This window comes from Calidris pugnax, unplaced genomic scaffold (genome assembly GCF_001431845.1).
Source record: "Calidris pugnax isolate Ruff unplaced genomic scaffold, ASM143184v1 scaffold44, whole genome shotgun sequence".
NCBI lineage: Eukaryota > Metazoa > Chordata > Aves > Charadriiformes > Scolopacidae > Calidris > Calidris pugnax.
The window spans coordinates 22,464,813-22,485,030 of record NW_015094506.1 but is presented as its reverse complement, the minus strand read 5'-3'; positions in this window follow the sequence as shown (position 1 = coordinate 22,485,030).

Here is a 20,218-nt window from a genome sequence, read left to right as displayed (position 1 = left end):
TATCTTGTTTCAGTAACATACTACTGCAAGTCATAGAAATGAATCATTCAGATTGGAGGGGACCTCAGCAGGTCACCTAGTGCAACCTCCCACTCAAACCTGGGTCAACACTGAATTCAGACTAGATTGCTCAGGTTTTTGTCCTATTAAGTCTTGAAAACCTTCAATCAGAGAGGCTTTGCAGCTTCCTTGCACAAGCTCTTCCAGTGCTTGATTCTACTGACAAATGGAGGTAACTTATTCATCTAGCCAGGAAAGTGGCTCATCAATAATGATGATCCATTCGTAAGGGAAACTTTTGACTCATGAACTCTATACCATACCATGTTGCCTCTCATTTTCTGGGAAGCCAGTGGCATTTAAGGTGGATGTGGGACATTTGGATCACAGCCTGGAGAGGAAATGGCTGAAGAGCATCTTGCAATTTGATCATTGGCTGGACTTTGAAGGTATCTGGAGAGGAGAAGCAGGGGACGTTGAAGCTGGGACATGAAAGTGGCTGTAGCATTGTGCCGTGTATCACCTTCCATAGCTACTTTCTATAAAGTGCTATGAATACTTTGTTAATAAAAGATCAATTGGCTTTTAGCAACTTTTCTCTTTCCTTTAGACTAGGAGCTTTGCGTTTCCATGGGCTGTTGCTATATGTTTGGGTTCAGGTCAGCTTCTGGTGGGGCCACTTCGGACATTCTTATACCCTGAGAACAATCATTTGTAATTCTTTCCTCTCTATGACAGTTACTTAAGGCAAGTGCAAAGGTACAGTCATTATTAACACATTATTTGCTGAAGGTAAAACACCAGCTATTTTAGAACACATGGACATTTCACGCAGTCCTTAAGAAATCACCTCTTCTTGTGGAGAACTTGCCAGCTGCAGCCTATCTTAAAGCTCTTTTTTCTGAGAAAGGTAGTGATTCTTTCACCTCAAGGGATGTAGGTTCATATGCTGTTCCGTCATTTGGTCTTTCTTTGGAGTCAATATCATGCATGAGAAGCTGTAAATTGTTTCCTGCTTATGTAAGATCAAAATCTCCAAGCTACGTTGCTTGTGTTGGATCTTGGTAGCTAGTGATATATCTGATTATGGATGATTGCTCCAGCAGCCAGGGATATTGTTGCTTTAATTGAAGCTGCTCTCCGGTAGCTCCTGTCCTTTCAGAGTGCTGGGATACACTCCTGGTGATGGCTGCTTGGACTCGTCACTGAGGACTCTGAAATATGGGTCAGCTTTGCTGTCTGTGTTCTTTAAAGTATAGCCAGCTGGGGAGATGATTATAAAATATAAGGTAGAGCATATTGACAATACTGGTCTTGTATTTCATGTAGACACTGCAAGTTCAGTCTGAGCTGTGGAGGAATGTCTGAATGTTATTGCTTTTTGGCTGCATTGGGAGTGTCTTGTCCTCAGCTTTGGAAAGACAGAAATATTGTTGCTGGATATACTGTCTTCTTGGCTAGAAGGGACTTATTTGGAGACTGTGAATCAGGTTAATAATACTGGCACAATTTTTAATATCTTCTTCCACTTGGAAAGCCTTGAGTTGGCTATAGAGTTAAAACGTGATTTCCAGCTATGTGCTTTGCACAAGTAATTCCCCCATTTATCTCTTGACAGCCTGGAGAAGCATGATCCTGAGACTGGATTTTTGTACCTCTTTATCTTGTTGGCTTATAACTTATTTACAGTACTCACAATCTTCCTGTCCTGTGACAATATTCAGTTGAAGAGTGTCCTTTTTATATTGTATACCTTTTAAGGTGCAGTGAAGCTTCTGTGAGCTGTAATGTTGTGTAAATCTCCAGCCTAAAAGTAGCCTGGTTTTATTCAGGTTTGTGAATCAACTTGACCAGCATTTAGTGGGTTTTGCAGTCTCAAGCCCTTTGGCATATCAGTAATCCTCCAAGAGCCCAATAGTGTGTGATTTCCTGTTTCTGAAACCTAGCTTGTTTTGTCTCCCTCTCACATCAAGGAAGGCTTAAAATGTGGGGGTTTTTTTCTTTCTCTGTGATGAAATTGTTATGACCACTGTTGCTGTTTAATCATTTATTTCTATTGTTTTTATTTATACATCTGCTTTGGCATTTTTTTTTGAGATTGGAGTGTCCTTTAATTATGACAAAATTGGTGTGGGAACCATTATTGAGTGCCCTCCTGGGTTTTGGAGGGGATAAGTTTGTAGCACTTTCTAATACTGTTACTTCAATGCTTTATTTGTTTAACATTCACTCTTAAGTACTAAGTCTGGCTTTGTCTTTCACCTATTTGGGGGGGGCGCTCTATATACCTCAGTGATTTCTCAGGGTATACTTATTCTTGCCTGACTGAACACATCTTTAAAGACCTTTTCATACAGTCGCACTCATAGAGTTTTACTATAATAGTACTATTGCACCTTCTTTTCTCCCTTTTGTGGAACTTTTTTTCTAGAGTGGTTTTGGGGTGTTTTTTTTAATCATTCACTAACACCTGCATCATCTCCTGACAAAAGGCATATGCCCATTGTCACCTCTTCTCCAGCCTGAGCAAAGTCTACCTGCTTTTTCCCTGTAGGTCATGGTCCCTGACCTTTTTATCAATTGTGTTACTGGATTTTAGGCTGCCTTGGTTTATCACTAGCTCTTCTGAACCAAGGGGCCTAGAACAACACAGACTACATGAGTTATGCTCTTGGAGTCAGTGGGACTGCTGGTGTGACTAAGTGCTCACCAACATGAGCCAGGGTCTCATGCCTGAGTCCTGAGCTGTGAAAAGGGGAATGCTTTATGTCACTGATTTACTCAGGTTCCCTCGGAACGTGTCCAAAAATAGCAATTTGCTTTTTTGCACAAAGCATCCTGCCATGCGCTCGTGATTAATTTATATACCATCATTGCCCGAGTCTCTTCATTACTGCCTTCTGGCCGGGGTTCTCTCATCGGGTACAGTATTTCTGCCAGTATTATTTCCCCCTAGCCTCATGTCTACTAGAGTAATAGCTACAAATAAATGATATTGCCCATATTGGCAATTCTGAAAGAAAACTCGGCTTTTGTTTTTCCTCAGAACCCTTCTCCTCCTGGGGAAGTCAGCTTGGTGTGCTCAAACACATTTTACAGGGAAGGCAGTGGGGCCCGGCGTGGAGTGGGGGCGGCAGGGGAATTGCTCCCAGGTGCTTGGGAAGTCGCCCATCAACCTGAGAGCTGCCCCCTTCACCACCCGTGTTTCACCTGGGCTCTGTCGTGATAACGCACAGGCTTACCACCCTCAAAAGTCACGGACGAGGCTGGGTGAAAGCAGCCTCCTGGGAAGGAGCAGTGGTAGTTTTGTCGGCGACTTCAATGCCAATGGGAGCGGGCCTTTCTCTACACAAATGGTTTTCCTCTCCAAGTGCCATTTTCTCTCTACGCTATTTTGCTCTAAATATCATAAAAAGGCTCCCTGTTGGTACGAGGAGCACCACTCTGAATGGAAAGTGCTGTTAGTCTTGTTTATTTTGGCTCCATCAGTTGTGCTCCATTGTATTACTACTCTCCATGACTTGTGTATGTATTATTCCTTGACTCGTTATGCGTAAGCAGCAGGGGAGGTGCAGAGGTCAAATGTGATCCACAGATGTCCACAATTCCCTTCGTGGCTTCCCTCTGCTCTGCTGACAACCCATGGAGCTGGCTGAGGAAAGCCACCCTGATCCCTTGGGCTGCCACCATTCCGCCCCACCAGCCGCCATGCAGATCAGAAGTGGCTGTCAGACATCTGGCTGGTGGCCAACGCCGTGCTCGGTTGAGCAATATTTGGGAGCTCTTGTGTGTTGTTTATTGCAATTACCGCTGGGCAAGCCCTGCAGAGTTTGGTTTGTTTGAGCTACTACAATCAAAGCTGCAGGGTTCAGTTTTCAGAGGTTAGCGCTTGAGCAACCTCTATATATTTGCTTGGAGGTTCAAGATCTATTAAAAGGAACCATTCTGCTCTTTTGTCTCCTGTAAGCTGTATCGCATTTGGCAAGAATGAAAGTACAATGGTTTCTTTGTATGTAATATATTGCCTAAAAAAAGGTATGTGACTGGAATGAGAGAGGTGCTGGCTGCAGTTACTGCCCGACTGGAGAAGGATGTATTTTCTCTGATGTAGAACAATTGTGCAAGTTGAAGAAACGGTACAAATCAATTGACTTATTGCACATGAAAGTGAAGTTTGTACTCACAACTCTTTACTCACGTGGCAAATAACGTCCTGGTAAAAAGAAAGCACTTTACAAATCCAGTGCACATGCCATTATCTATTGTGGCTTTCTTTTTATCTTTGTTCTCCTGTCCCCACATTTCTTACTTTATTCTGGATAGTGAAAATCAAAATCAGCCCCACTTTTTCCAAGTAGGACCTTGTGAAAGGTCCAAGTGCTTGGGGCTCACAAGACCATACCCATTTGTTTCCAATTTTTATTTTTTCAATTCACCTGTAAAACCAAGAAACAGTTGATTTTAAGTTTAAGTTTAAAACATTATTTCTTGTGAAATGCACATTCGACTGCATCTCCCGATAATCTTGAATAAGAAGATCTGAATGAGACCCATACAGATGAGCAAACCTTTTTCATGTTGCATTTCCTCACACCATTGTAGGGCTCAGGATCCTGGGACTGGGATAACAGATTTAGTCTCTTCCTCAATATTCAGGGATTCTTAACAGAATAAAGGTAGATTGAGTATGGCACAGAACCGGATTATCTCACTTTGTCAAAAATGGATCATTTACTTATGTTAAAAGAGCTATCATTTGAAACTCTACTCTTTTCAGTATTAATAAAAACCATAAGTTATAAACATAAAAAAACAGTTATCGCACATGATTGATTGTGTCATTTCTTGAAAATGATTCTCCTGCAGCAGCTGTAAGCTGTAGGTCACCAGTTTTGTCCTGGTAGACTTATAAAATCATGCTGTAGTTGAGCCATGAGTGTCCTGCTCCAAACTGAAACCATCTTTTCATTTCATGCTGAGCACTAGAATTGTCCTTTTCAGCATGGGTTCCACCAAAATAATTTTTATCAACTGCACCAATTCAGAAAACAGATGGTATGCATTTTGGCTAAATGTAGAAAATATCTATATAAACCAAAGTTAAAATCAGCATGGAAAAATATTATAATTGCATTAATTAGAGGTAGAAGCTCTTCTAAATAATGATGTTGATGCAGGGATTTAATGTAATCTATGAATTAAGTTTTAACTTATCTTTATTTCATCCAGCTTCAGTCTCCCTGAAACTTAGTGTCTCAAGGGCACAAACTCTGAACTGTATCTGTAATATCTCCATTTATCTTTTGGGAAATTTCTAGTCATTTTGCAAGAGGGGAAGAAAAAATAACCCAATTCATTTCGATTGAAATAAGAAACATACCTTGTTGAACATTTATTTCTTTTACAGTTTGAGTTATTTTTAGGATCTCAACATTTTAAATAATGACATAAACTTTATGGCCACATCTTGCTTGAATATTTATTGCAATTCATTATTTCTGAGTTGATGAGTCTGTAAAGTTTCTTTTCTCAATGTAGGTGTTTGGGTTCCTCTTTCATTCTTGGTATCTTCCTGGAAGCTTTATTCACCTTTAAAATTCAACCAGTCATTTCAACCCAACTTTCTCATGGATTTGTTCCTAGAATAATTTGTGTCTGATCTGGTGCATAGACTGAAGTAAAAAGTTCTTTTCCAGGCTACAGAACTTCTGTGACTGTAATGTATGATCCATCCACTTTATAGTCAATATTTAAGGCTTTCTAAATTAAATCAGTGTCAGTTCCTTTGCATTTTCCCATCTGAGTTGCCATGTCAACCCTTGTTGAGCTCTAGTTTCACATCACCACATTGCATACTTTACAGTTGGCATGGTCATAGCTTGCCCATGATAACATGTATTCATGAGTGGTGGTTCTTTTTATTGTTTTCAGATTGCCAAACAAAACCAGCACAACATGATCCACAATAGTAGTCAATATTCAGATTTGGAGATGACTCTAATTGCAGATATAATTATCTCTGCCTGTGTACATGCCATCTTGAAGCAAAGCCCTCACAAGCATTTGTGTCACGTACATACTGCAGATATAAACATAATTGCCCTTCATTGGATAAGTCAGATTTTTATTTACAGTGGCCACATTCTTTCCTAGAAACTTCCTAGAAATACCCTTTACTGATCAAGCAGCACATCAGAACCTGTTAATTTGACTTGACTCTTTCTCAACCATTTAGAAGTCCTGAGATCGTATTCTGACTTCAGAAAAAAGCAGTTGAAAAAAGCTGCGGTCAAATTCTTCATATTTTCATCTTGTTCCGAATAATGGCTTCATAGGACAAGTTCTTGTTGGCAAGATAATCTATTGTACTTAGCATTTTTATTAGAATCTTCCTGTTTTCTTCCTTCTTCTGAGAGTTCTGAAAACGAAGTATGTCACCACCATTCCTTGTGGTCTTTTGAAGAGTATCAACAGCTCCGTGATGACATGGGGAAACATGGTGCCATTCACATTTCTCTCAAGTCTTTTTCCAATTAGTGAACCCAGACTGTGTGAAAGCTTCCTCTGTGCACTTCATCACAAGTTGTTTGCAAGACGGTAGCAACAAAGTACATCACCCCCATTAGCATTGGAAAAATAGGGCCACTGAAAATCACAAAATTGGGATAAGAATAAAGGCAGGCTTGTTTTTCTGTACTCATGCACAGGGATAGCCCTAAGTCACAGTTGATGAGGTGTTTAATAGTGTCAGGCAATTAACATTCGGTTCTTGTTGCAGACGACACCGGAGACATGTCAATCCCACAACCAGCTAAATTTGATCCACTTGTTGTTGAAGGTCTAGTCTCCTCCTTTTTAATCAGCCATGGTTCAAGTGATTCCATTTTTACACTTTTAAAATCTATACTTTGGGATTTTTCATTTCAGTCAGTCACTGATCACTTAGTAAGAATGGCATGGGATTAAAGAATTAGTCCCACACAATACCGAAACATGGAGCTGGCCCCTGGCTTTTGTGTAGCCCCTTGTTCTGCCTAAAAGGGTCTACAATGCAGCAGATGGGAGAAAGGAAACTGCCTTCACCTGATCTGTTCAGTGCCCAGAAAACAATGGCTTTTATGTTTTGCTTATATAACCCCTGCTTTCCTGCCTCAGCCAGGGATCCTGACAAGGACAACAAGACAAATCAGATGCCAGTTGGCGGCCCCTTGACCCCCAGGGCTAATTGAGCTGAGGTCAGAAACTCCATGATGTCTGGTCTCTCCCCGCCTTTTGTGCAAGAAGCTCGTGGAAAACCCACGGCACAGGGAAAGGAACAGAACCACGGAAGAAGCTCTGGAAACCATTCCAATGCACGGGCAGCTGGGATCTGCACCCGTCTTAGGTGCTCAGCAGGACCAGGTTGCTCCTCTGCCACATGCAGGAACTTGTCCACAGCACACGGAGCAGCCTGAGCTCCTTCAAAGAGCAGCTCCCCTTGTCCAACAATGCTGGGATGATGCTAAGGAGGAGCCAGGGCCCTTCAGTCTATCTAACACTAGCCACACAATGTGCCCAGGAGGAAGTGGAGTTCTGGAGACCTGGAGCCCATGAGACCAGGTTGGTCCTTTGCTTGTCCATCTCTGATCTCCCTCTCTCCCCACTGGAGCCCAGAGCGTCTCTCCACAAGCACCATACTCATACCCAAAGAGAGAAGGGACATGGAGTCCTTGAGCAGCAGGCAAGAAAGGCAGCTGGAAGCTCTTGGGAGAGCTGGTGGAGAGCAGCCACCCAGGCTGCTGAAGGAGCAGCAGGAGCTTAGCCTTAAGCTGGTACAGGGTCTGCTTCCACACTAAGGGAGGTCCTGCTTGCAGAGGCCTTTCTTTCCCAGGGAATAAAGGAGTCAGTACTCATCATATGAAAAGATGCTGGATGCAGCCTTGACTAACAAAAACTAGGTAATGACCAGACAGCCAGAGCCATTGGAAAGGGACCTAAATCTAACACTGAAAAGGGCAAACAGTGAACTATCAGGGAACTGTTCCTGCTGTAATACGGTGTGTAAAAAATGTACACATTGTTATATAGAGCTACATGTACAGACATATACATCTAAATAAATGTGTGTATGTGTTGGTTAATTCCACTCTCCTCCTCAAAACCACCACCAACAACAAAAAGCTGAGTTAAGAACTTGGCTTGTTAAGAACTGTAATAACAGAAATGTGAAATCCACAAAATAGGCTGAGTAAAAGATGGTTCTGTCTTCTGGAGAGAAATTGAGTTCTTTACTCTCTGATTCTGTTTGAATCAGAGACTTTATTCCACACTGAAAAGGATTCCAGTTACAGTCTTAGATTAATACAATAACTGAAGAAGGCCATATCTACATGCACTTCTAGACTGAGCATTGCTAGAGACCAGCTTGGCTGTAGACCATAAGAGTTGCAAAAGGCATGCAAAAGTACAGGGTCTATGGGCATGAAGAGGACACAAACCTTTTTGCCATCATCTAGCATTGCTCAAAGGAAGTGGAGACAGCAACAGAAGGTTAAGATCTGCCTTAGCACATTAAGGCTTACACCATAGGTACCCACAGTACCAGCATCTCAGAAGCAGTGCGAAAGCAGGTGATTTTCTAACACATACTAGAGAACCCAGGACTTCTGTGATTTCATTTTCACTTCTAATAACGGCAGTAATCACATAATCATATCTGCTAGAGCACTTCATAGAGTAAAACTAATCTTAACCCAGAATTGTTTCCTAACAGTTATTAAATGCTCGATGTTAACAATTTCTAGATGCTTTGATCAGACAATGTAAGAGTGAAGCCTACTGTATGAGTACATAATAACACGTCTTACCTGGGCATAACACTAAAGTGAAAATAGAGGCTTCCACAGAGATTTAAACAAGGAAATGAGATTAACACAGACAAGGAATTTAAACAAGGAAATGAGATTAACACAGACTAGGATTTGTTTTTGGTTTTGTTTTTGGTTTTAAATATCGTTAAACAAAAGGCTGTTGTGACATCAGGACCAAGTGGTTCAGGTCACTTATTTTACTCTGTGGGGGATTTCTATGGTGTTTCTATGGTGCCTACTTATCATATTGCCTTCTGCAAGGTTAGGCATCAGGTTGAAACACAGTTTGGTAAGTTACCTGGCTGTACACTGCTGTAAGTGGATACCTGCTGAGAGCAAGGGCCGTGCTTGTTGAAGGGAAACTACTAACAAGAGGTGAACATTCTTCACTCTACTGCTTGACTTCCCTTCTGAAAACCTGCACTTTGGTTCCTGTGGCATGGAAATGACACCACCTTACGCTCCTGCATGCTTTCCGTCCTCGCCAGCATGGTAACTCCTCTCATCCATGTGTAACTAAGTCACGCTTGCCCTGGCTACCTGGGAAGCCTGGCTGGTTATTTCATTGCCAGTAAGGATGTGTGAAATTTAAAAATGTGCTTGAAGAAGTTGGACATCGTGCCCTCTGTCCCCAGCTGCAGGGAACTCAAAGTGCTTTTCATGGCCAAAAGCTAGAAAAAAAAGCATTTATTACCCTTCCATGGTCTTGTTGTCTGCAGCATACAAGTTATGAGGAAGATGTGGGCTTCCAGGAGCTATAGTTCACACGTGCTGTGCGTATACACACAGAAATAACAATGTATATATGGTATACATAAATCTAGCACACTTCTTTCAGACCAAGCAGTATATGAGATGGTCATGATCAACCCTAGAGCTTAGTATGTTTCAATTTTTAATTAATTCCAAAGAAGAAAGGAGGTCTAGACAGGAAAATGCTGTAATATGTAAAGTGGTTCCTGATTCTTATCTTCAGGGAGTGGGATACCAGTACAGAAGCAAACTGGACTCTACTCTTGGCTTTCACAGTAATGTACTGTGCTGCCTCGGGTAAGCCGCACAGTAAGTCCCCTCACCGTTTTGTGCCTGTTCTCTCCCACAGCCTTTGACTTCTCTGTAAAACACAAGCTTTTCCCAGCAGAGGCTCTACGCTCCCACCGTATTGTACAATTCATGGTGATCCTGTTGGCATTTCGTGGTACAAACAGAGTAATTTGACCCAAGGTAGCTCAGCAGGGTGTCTGTTCACAAATGTCTGTGTGGTTCACATGGGTAGAAGCTTGATGTATGAAAGAAAAGTTTAGGATGAGATTACTTCTTTGTACAAAAATGAAATTATCACCTCCGCTCCAATCCCTTCATACAAAAGGGTTGCATTTAGAGCAAAGGGGATCTGACTGCCTTGGGAAAGAGTTGTTCTGGGTCAGGAAGCACAGAGACAACCTGGTGGGAGCACCAGTGCCAAGGGCACGCTAGAGAGAGAGGAGGTGACAGACGAGTGTGAACAGAAGGAGGCCACAGCTGTGAGGATTTCAGCAGCTTCTCAACCTCTTGCATCCACTGGGAAAGCTGCTACCGATCTTTAGGGACACACCTGGTGCCATGTAAATTGTGCCAGCTTGACTCTGCTGTTCCCAGAGCAGCCCAGCAGTGAAAGGGTCCAGAGAGAGCGCATCAAAAAAGCTCTTGTCAGCTGTGCACTGTGCTGTTTGGAAGATGGGTCTTACTATCCAAGCACCTGCAATATTAAAAAAATAATCTAGGGAAGCAATAAATTTAAAATATCCCCCAAAAGCCTAGAGTTTAACAAATATATGGTCTAGTTCTCCTCTTTTACCGCTTCCTGTGTGACTGCAGTGAGGCCCTTGGAGTTACTCCCAAGCACACTCTCCATCAGGTAGACAGCAAATACAAAGCAACACAAGAAGACAAAGCCATTACACAGTTGAAAATGCTCCTGAACTTACTCTCCGAGCGCACAAAGCCACCTGCTTTCTCACTTGCATCATTGCACTCGTGTTATGGAAAGACTTTGAACTCATGTAGAGTCTGATCCAGAAATCCTACACAGGAAGCTTGGCTGCTCAGCCCTGTCCAATGCTGTATCTCCACAGAGAAGCGTTGGCTGGGAGACCCTTACAAAATGTTGGAGCACGCCCTGGTTATTCTGACAGAAAAGGGACGATGTGTCTCAGGCCAGCTTTTAGCTTCAGTCATTCCTGTCACACTGAGACTGGTTTCAAGTGTAGCCCTCTTTTGAGGAATAGCAAAAATAGCACTTCTTCCTCAGGAACTCTGCTCCCTGTTAGGTACTGTTTTATTAATTGGGTTAAACCTCATTGTAATATTGCCTTTTTTTTCAGAAAGTTGTGGGAAGTCATTTAGCTCCTTTATATATTCAGCTGACTGAAGCTATAGGAGATGCTCTGCAAGACAGACATTAGTCCAGGCTCAAACACAGCCCTTGGTCTGAGCCCTGTGGCCCAGAAGGCTTCTCCAGGCATTGGGGCAGCAAACATGAGGTCTAAAGACTTTCCATAGCTGATGCCTGGATCCTGAGCACCTGCACTGGATCCTGAGCTGTCACACTGAATCTGACCATGGCATTGACAAGCAGACCTTGACCTTTTGTATGAGCAAGGTTGCCTGCACGGTGCCTAATTCCATCCATAAATCCCTGTAGGGCCCACCTCGGGTGACCAGGAGGCAACGTTGCAGGGTGGGACCAGTCACAGGTAGACAGGGTCCCCCCCATTCTGCGTGCCATGGGAGAGGGGGCTGGAGCCCATCCCACGCACAGGTCCCTGGGCAATGCCGGCCTGCAGCATGGCTCTGCAACCAGGGGAGGACAATTCCTTACATCTGTGTAACCCTGTGAAACACATCAGAGCTTACATAGGCATAACTGAGGCACAGTTTGGTCCTCATAATCTTTGTTACTGATGATGACGGTGATGATGATGATGTGTGAGAAGGAAATAGCGCAAGCTTGACCTTCATGTCCCAGGGGGAATTTGCAGAGCTGGCAGATATAAAACCCCGCAGCTTTTCACTTGTGAACTGAGCAAATTTGTTCTGGGAATCATTAATACATAATGCCATTTTGAAGCCAGTTTTTGGAGTGGAATTGCACATTCGACTATCCAAATCTTTCTGTCATCCGCACACAATTCTGCAACAGGGCTGGGACTGAAAGAAGTCAATTGTACTTCAGAAATTACAGGCAGCCAGTTTAAATAAAGAAAAGTATCTGCTATTTGGTGCTTTCCATTCATAATGTGATTCCGCTCTGTTAAAATTCATTAGGTGACCTAGATCCTGAGAACCCATTCCTGCAAATTGCTGAATGCTTCCTGGGAAGTGCTGCGAGCTTTTGACTCTATGTAATGGGACTTGAAAGAGGTCAGCCCTGGCCAACAACTGTCCCTTACGTCTCTTCAAAACGCCATGAGTCTGTTGCCTTTCCTCGAGGTGATGTAGCGACAGCCCTAATGACTCTAAAGGAAAAGGAAAAGTGAACATACCAGACTTGAAGTTAAAACTGAACGAATTCATGACCCCTTGCACAAGCCCAGAGTTAGCTCATGCTCCAAGTAAGTGCTGGACATGAATTGGCAAAGGACTGCAATCCCAGCCAGGTGTAACAACTTAGAGACCAGTCTCAAAGCTTTTACTGATGTGCCTAATCTTAGCACATCTTTACTGTCTAAGCTTTTTCCATCCACTTCCATCGTACTTTCTTTCCAGATGAAGACCTAATAGCAGATAGCAGAGGACCGCAACTCACCCAAATACTCATTCAAATTGGAATTTCACACAGCATTTGCGTTTTTTTGGACACTAACTCTACAAACACTGAAGGGCTTTGATGTGCTTGGAGCACAAGCTCTCCATTCTTGTACTAACCCTCCTTCATTAGAGCGCTGCAGACACATCCGTTCGGCTCGCAGAAAGGAAATCATGTGACATTTTAATTTACCAAGGTTATTGTACTCTCTCAGTACTGAGTCTGAAATTATATGGAGGGAAAAAGCCTGGACTTAGGCTTTGCTATAGATGAACGGTTAAAAACACAAAATTTTGGGAAATGCAAAACTAAGTTTCCAACCGCAAACTAATTTAGCTGTTCATTCTCTGTACTTTGGAGTCTCTTTAAAAAAATGTAATTAATTAGTACTTTGGGCCTTTAGATAATGAAAATAGGAACTGAATACTGTCCCTGTGTCGCCGACTTAATATTCTTCTTATAAGTATAAAGCCAGTGTGGGGTGCGTATAACTCTTCCCTCCCCTTGCAGGTGAGAAGCACAGACTGCCACAGCCTGAGAGCCCCACATTCATCATGTAGGGCACAAAGCTTTAATTTACTCTGTTGTTTTTATGTGGGATCTCTTGCCTTTGCTACTTTGGGTTTGCCCTTCAACTACAACCTGTTTTCAGAAGGTGTGTGAGTGCGTGTTTCTCCTCAAGCCCATGAGCAGTCCCTCTGGACTCTTCCATTATTGAACCATAACTTCCCTGCAAGCTGGGAGATCACATCTACCAGCAGCACGTCCCTGGAGGCTGTCACTTGTTCTGCCTGTATGGTTTGATATAGAAGAGTAATGCTCCATAAAGAAAGTGATTGCAGTCAGTCCATGGAAAGAAGTTCAAAATTAGTATTTCAGCTGTTTTTGCTGTAGCAGTGTTCAGAAAACCACTTACCGTGGGAAAAGTGTTTCTTCTTTTTCTCCACTGTTCCCATAAGTAAAAAAAAGCTTCAAGTATCATATCCCAATTTTAAAACTAATTGCCATCAGGCAGTGACTGAGAATGGACAGTCTCAGCCCAAAAGGGCTTTTTTCAGAAGGTTACAAGACTGTGGAACAATAGAGTTATGATGGAAAATTATTATGGATCTCAACTGAAGTGGTCACTGCTATAAGACTTTGTGAGGCACTATACTTCGAAAGATCAAAGAGCAGAAAACAGAGCTGAAAACGTATTACTGTCTTTTAAAATGGCCTTCTAAGACTTAAACCTGAACATTTAATGCTGGTCTCCAGGAAAAGAAAAGGAAAAAAAGCAACACACAAAATATAATTAAGATAATAAATGAAAGGCCTTTCTTTTCATCATTTCTATAACTACCTTAAATATCTGCTGGAAATGATTATATCAGCACAGGCTGGACTATATTAAAATAATGAAGAGTGAAGTTTTCACTGTGTTCCCATTTAATCATCACCTCACAACTTTACATTTTAATGTCTGACCTTAGGATATCCTCTTCCACTATCACATTAAGAATGTTGAAAGGAAACAGGAAGGGCCACAAGGGCTGTAGTTTCCTCAGAAGAACAGTGGCTATCAGCCTAATGGATTCTGAATTTCTCAGACAAAGAGCAGCAGCGACTCAGCCCACAGTCAGAGTTATCAAATGTTCACACAATATGAGCCTTTCCTCTAATTAACAGAGTTACCTTCAATGAGGACACTACCTTTTTTTGCATTATGTTGCTGGAAGAAAAAAAAATCAGCTGCATGGTGGGACCTATTATACAAATAACCTCATGAAATGCAAAAGACAAAACAAAGTCTATTTAGTTGCTTTAAAAAAATAATAATAAAAAACCACACACAACCAAAAAACTAAAAACAAAACTAGTAAAAAAGTAGGAAAGAAAACCTGCCAAAAGATCAGGAACTGCATTTGACGTGTTGTGTCTCCTCCATGGCTCAAAGCCTAGATTTGAAGTAAAATCCTGAAGTCCTGAAATCCTCAAGCGAATATATGGCATGTTTCTGGATGTCATTTCTGTAGGGAGAAGTTGAACATCGCTGACCTGAGTACAGGTGAAAAGGCAGGGACTGCCTGGTGTTCTGTAGTGAAATTTGTAACATTTCCAGAGGGGCAGGGGGACAGGAATTATAATGAATAAAAACAGGAGACAAATTATTAAATTGAATTCTTTCAGCAAACAGGCTGATGTTAAAACTGTCTGTTCATGCAGGGAATGAACAGGGAGAAAAGGAGGGCTCTTCCTCATACACATCATATAGGGCCAAGTGGCTGGGAAATCTTGAATATTGTCTTAAAGCAGTTCCAAATGGCAGAACTGTGTTTGCTTTGTGCAAGCCTAGATGGAACCTACTATCTAATATTACCTACACAAAATTAGTTTAACATGATTTTCTCAATGACAAATAGAAGAGAATCCACCCTGGAAAAAAAATGTTAGGAGCAATTTCAGTTTCAACAGTCCCTGAGTTTGACTGCTTATGGAAAGTGCAGTGTAAATGAAGCCGAATGTCGGTGAATTTTTGCAGACAGGAGGAGCTCCAGTGTGAACTAGGGACCACAGCCTTCAAGTCCTGTCATTTTTTAAATTGACTTTTCTTTGGTAATATCAGGATGTTTGTACTACATTCATGGGACTCCCTCTGGTGTATAACTTAACACATGAAATTTCTTGCCTTATTCTTTACCACAGAGCCTGTGTAGCCTGGTGCACAGAGGAGCTGCTTTCATGACAGTGCAGAAGATACGTGACTTGTGTTTCTGTTACAAATGGAAACTATGACCCTGGGTCAGATCACGGCCACGGTAGGCAAGGGATTCCTTTATTTGCTAGACAGCAGTTCAGTGCTCCAGTCTGCACAATTTTCATGCTCAGTACTGCAACACTCCTCTAAAAAATGACTGGAAACAATGTACCAGGTGGAAGAAGTCTCCTTCTGGCACTCTCTCCATTGATACAGCCTTTCATGAAGCCATGTTCTTTGCATATCATACAGAAGGAGTGGAGGGTTATTTTAAAAGCATCCACTAAATAAAAAAGGAAGTGCATTTGCTTCTGCTTACTCTGGCATTCAACTATAAATAAACTAACAGCAGAGCAACTACTGGGTTGAAATTTGCCTTCGGTTCACATGCTGGCATGGGATATCAGAAAACTGATATTATTTATGCTCCATATTATGTAAAAGAGTGACCTCCTTTTCCCTCCTTCTGTATTACACACAGTAGACACACATAACAAAGGATGTGCTGCAGGGTGTTTGAAGAAATCACATTTATTTTTATTTTGCTGATTAGCATTTGGTATGAAAGTATTTTTTATCTCAGTAGTTTTAGCTGACTGAAGGCTATTTCAGCTCCCTATTTCATCAAGTGTACCTCTAAGGAGCAATTCACCTCCTCTACTTTAGAAACACTGTTTTATGATAGACCTTCCTTTAGTGGTGCCCTGTCTCTTGCCATTGACCACAGATGGTCTCAACTTAGGTACTGATTCTTTTTTGGCAACTAAAGTGAAATGAGTCTTAATCCTCTGTGTCTTCCCAATTTCACTGCCTAAGCTGTAAAAAAACTTTCTTCCTACATCAATAGTCCATTATGTGACAAAATCCACTGTGCACCTGCAAACATATTGGTCTAAACTCTGACAGCTCAAAACCAATCTTCTCAGAGGTCCTAAGCTACAGCCTGAGGATCACAGCCCCAGAAGGGATCTTGGTACCTAACTCCCACAGACGATGACATCTGACGCCAAGTCCTACCACTTAAGGCAAACTTCTAAGAAGCAACTGTTCTCAATTTTAAAAAAGCAAAACAAGTAGTTTTTATAGTGCCCCAAACATACTATTTCACTCTCCATTTTCTCAAAAGGCCTATCCAATTTTGCTTGAAGCAGTTCAGTCCGACACTGGAAACACGCATTCCAAAAAGGTGATGTTTTAACATAGCTCTAAGTATCTGAAAATGAGCTTTCAGGATGAAAGCACATGTGTAACTTCATCTGGGGGAACTAGTATGCAGTCTTGTAGAAAAAACGAATGGTATAATATTTTATGCTAGACTTTTAATGGCTCTGTAGTCATTCCCACTTGTCTGATATAAATGCAGCACAAATACCATACACTTTTCTTTCGGTTGTTAGAGATAACCATGGAGGGAGAGCTCATTCATAATTTCACTTCATTTTAGTACTTCCTAAGTTTGAAGTCATTCTCAATTCATTAAAAGGAAAACATTCACTTCAGATTTATGATCCCCCTGCCCTTTCTCTCATTCACAGAAGTATTCACATTAAAATCATGCGCGCTCTGTCGTTACATGACTGACGTTCTTTTAACAGGGTGGTAATGTCCTGGTGAGGCCAGCTGCTGAACATAACGGCAAAATTTTCAGAAAAGGCAAGAGAATAGCTCTGTTAAAGAGAGGTGATGTTGCCAAGAAAGGATGAGTGCCTACAGTCTCAGTGGAGAAGCTTTTAAATCCCAGTGTGAACCCCAGCCGCTGCGTCCCTTGGTGATGACCTTGGCCCTGTCATTTCATTTCTAAAACGCCGTTGGTTATTTTTGACCAGTCTCTTGAGGCAGCACGGGATCTGCCAATATAATGACACTGGGTATGTTTGCCACTAATTTTGATTTTCTGCTTTTATTTTTTGGAACAGCGACCCGACTGTTTAGTTCCACTGGGTAAGCCCTGGTCCCTGCCTTGCTGCTACATAAAGAAGTACTATACAGTAATTGCAGCACTAAACAGGACTCCAGCAGCTCTTATCGCTGACAGGGCTGGAGCTGTTTGCAAGGGTCGGAAAATGTTGCAAATGTTTTCTACTCTAACCAACGCAACTCCATTTCGCCACCTATAAAATAAAGTTCACTTCTTTCACGGGGGCATTTGGAGGATTATTAGTTGGTGTCTCTCTGTTCATCACTTTGCAAATGCAAAGCACTATGTAAGTGTTATTATTGAAGGGCTGACATCTGTGAAATACAGCGTGTATTTTGAATTCTAATTTTAAACCAAGGAAAATCAAGTAAGCAAGAACTGACCATGTGTTAAAAACACTTGAAGCCCTCTTTCTTGTAACTGTTTATCTACATTTTAAAACCTATGTTTACATCGTAATAACAGCTGTGTTTAAAGGCGACATGACAGAGCAGACTAATTTGTAAAGCTAAACTTGATTTTGAAGGAAAAAAAGCTAATGTTTGAAAAAACACTTCAAAAGAAGACAAAAATGATTAAAATAGACATAACCATTTGTTTAAACTATGACTTTCTCAAGAAAAACCAGGCTAATGTAAACTGGTCTATGCATAGTCCAAGCAGCTGTTCTGTGTAGCTGTTACACAAACCCCTGGTTTCAGGGAGGGATAAAATTAAGATAAAACAGGTCATTCTCAATGAAGAAGCCAAAGTAAGGACTGGATTACAAAACAATTGTGCATACACAGGTGAGATTTGTCCCAGCGTGCCAGAAGAAAGCGGGCCAACTTTTTTTTACCTACTTGCCTTCAACTGGGTTTTAGCCATGTGTATCATTAAAGTGTTTGGTGTATTTATTTTTGTCCACGCCTTCAGCAAACCCAGAGCCAGCACTGGCTGAGGTTAAATGAAATTAGTCTATTTCCTACTGTAGACAAAGACTTTCTCAGGGGTTTTACGGAATTTCTTTCTAGGTTATTGAAATGCTACTGAAGTAAATGAGATCTATATATTTCATGGCAACTACCAGGAGAGATTTTCTGTCTTTGGTCAAGGCAGTGAGAAACATTTTAATCACCTGTATCATCATCATGCTATTTCTGAGAACAAATGCTTTGTAAAGAGGAAAACATTGTCACATGCCCAAGCACTAGTCATACAGCCTTTAATCTATCTTTGAAATCTCATTTGAAACCCTATTCATAAAATGTTTTCTATTTACTTGATTCATCTGAGGCTTGTAAACTGTGTTATCTTCGCAGAAAAGAGCTGAACTGAGTGAGTCAGGGTGGTGATATCATGGTGGTGAGATGACTCAAGTGGGTCCTAAGTCAGCTTTAGAGTCTTTTGAAAATCAGAAGTAAAAGCTGGCAGCAGAGAACAAAGTGCACAACAAACCAGTGGTGGGGTAGAGAGCAGAAAAATGGGGGTTCATGCAAACTTGCTCCACTGAGGAGAACAGGTTTATTTGTTTCTGGGTCCAGACTCAGATAGTAACTACAATAACCCAGGCTGGACAGGATGGACACAAGTACCCATAGTCTCACCCAGCTTAAGGTTTTGATCTTGAGTGCTCATGAGTTATTGTCAGCCCCCATTTAAGAGGAACAGAGGTCTCTCAAGTGAGGTTCCCCTGCAGTAGGCCTGGGACAGCATTTACTCAGGATAGCAGCTGGCAAATCTGTGAGGGCCTCAGACCTTCAGTCCTTCTCTGAAAGTCAGAAGACAAGGAGGTGTGATCAAAGTGCAGGTCTCTGTGTTGCTCAGGGTGCTTGTGGGAAGGAAAAGCAGCTAAAGCCTTCACATCAGTGGGGTTTTCCTCCTAAAGGACATTGCCAAATAGATGTTTCTTTCTAATTCTGTCTGTCTTCCAGGATCCAGCTGAAAATGTGAATCTTTTCTTTGCAGATCGGTCTTTCCAAGAGATGCTTAGTAGCAAGGAAAAGGACTCTGAAACAGGTAGGTGGTATGTTGAGTCTCTCAGCTTGTCTTTTTGTACAAGATATATCTCAGGACACAACAGTAAACTACCTGAATATACTACCTTGCTCCTAAACTCACTTTTTCAGTGGGAAACTGGGATATACTTCCAGGAGCAGGGAGGTAGTATTTCTTTACTGCCCCATTAGGCTTCATCCTCAACTCTGGACATGGTTGATGGTCAGTTCTTGCCACTGCATAACACTCAGGAGACCCTCTGGTCTGTCCTGGCCAGTGACCACAGATGTCTAACATGCAATCTCATTGCCAGCTCGGCCTACACCCCTGGCAACTCCTCTCCTCAGTAGGAGCTAGGTTGTTGAGAAATTTTCCAATGGTTTTGACAATTCAAATCCAAACGCAAGGGGAACGAGAAGGAAGTTCTGGGGTGGCTGGATGTAAAGCTCACTGTGGCCACAGAAAGCTGGTTTGGCCATGCTCAGCAGTACTGCTCAGGGATATTTGCACCTGAATGCTTGACTGTTTCCTTCGTATGGCCTTGTCAACTTAGATTTGAGCCACCACTGGCTAGAACTTGGCTCCCAGGGAGGCGAGAAGGTGGGAGACGGGAAGCAGCGCGTATTCAAAATGGAGCTTGCAGGCTGAGGCTGGTAAAGAGGCAAGCTCACCAAGAAACAGTGAATTGCCTGGAAGCATCTTTCACGCTAGCATCCAAATATGCTTGTTTCCTGAGTTTTAATTTTAGTAACAATCAACACTCAGGCATCAGTGCTTGCCTTAAAACTTTCTTTCCTGAGAGCTGGCTGCTCACATAACCCGGCATGTTCAGTGGCTCCTTGCCCTTCTCTGTCACGGGGCTTCAGCTACATTATGGGAGAGGGGTCTACCTTGACAGATCTTGAGATGGGTTCAACTCACCAGGTAACAAAGCTGTTAAAAACCTCCGG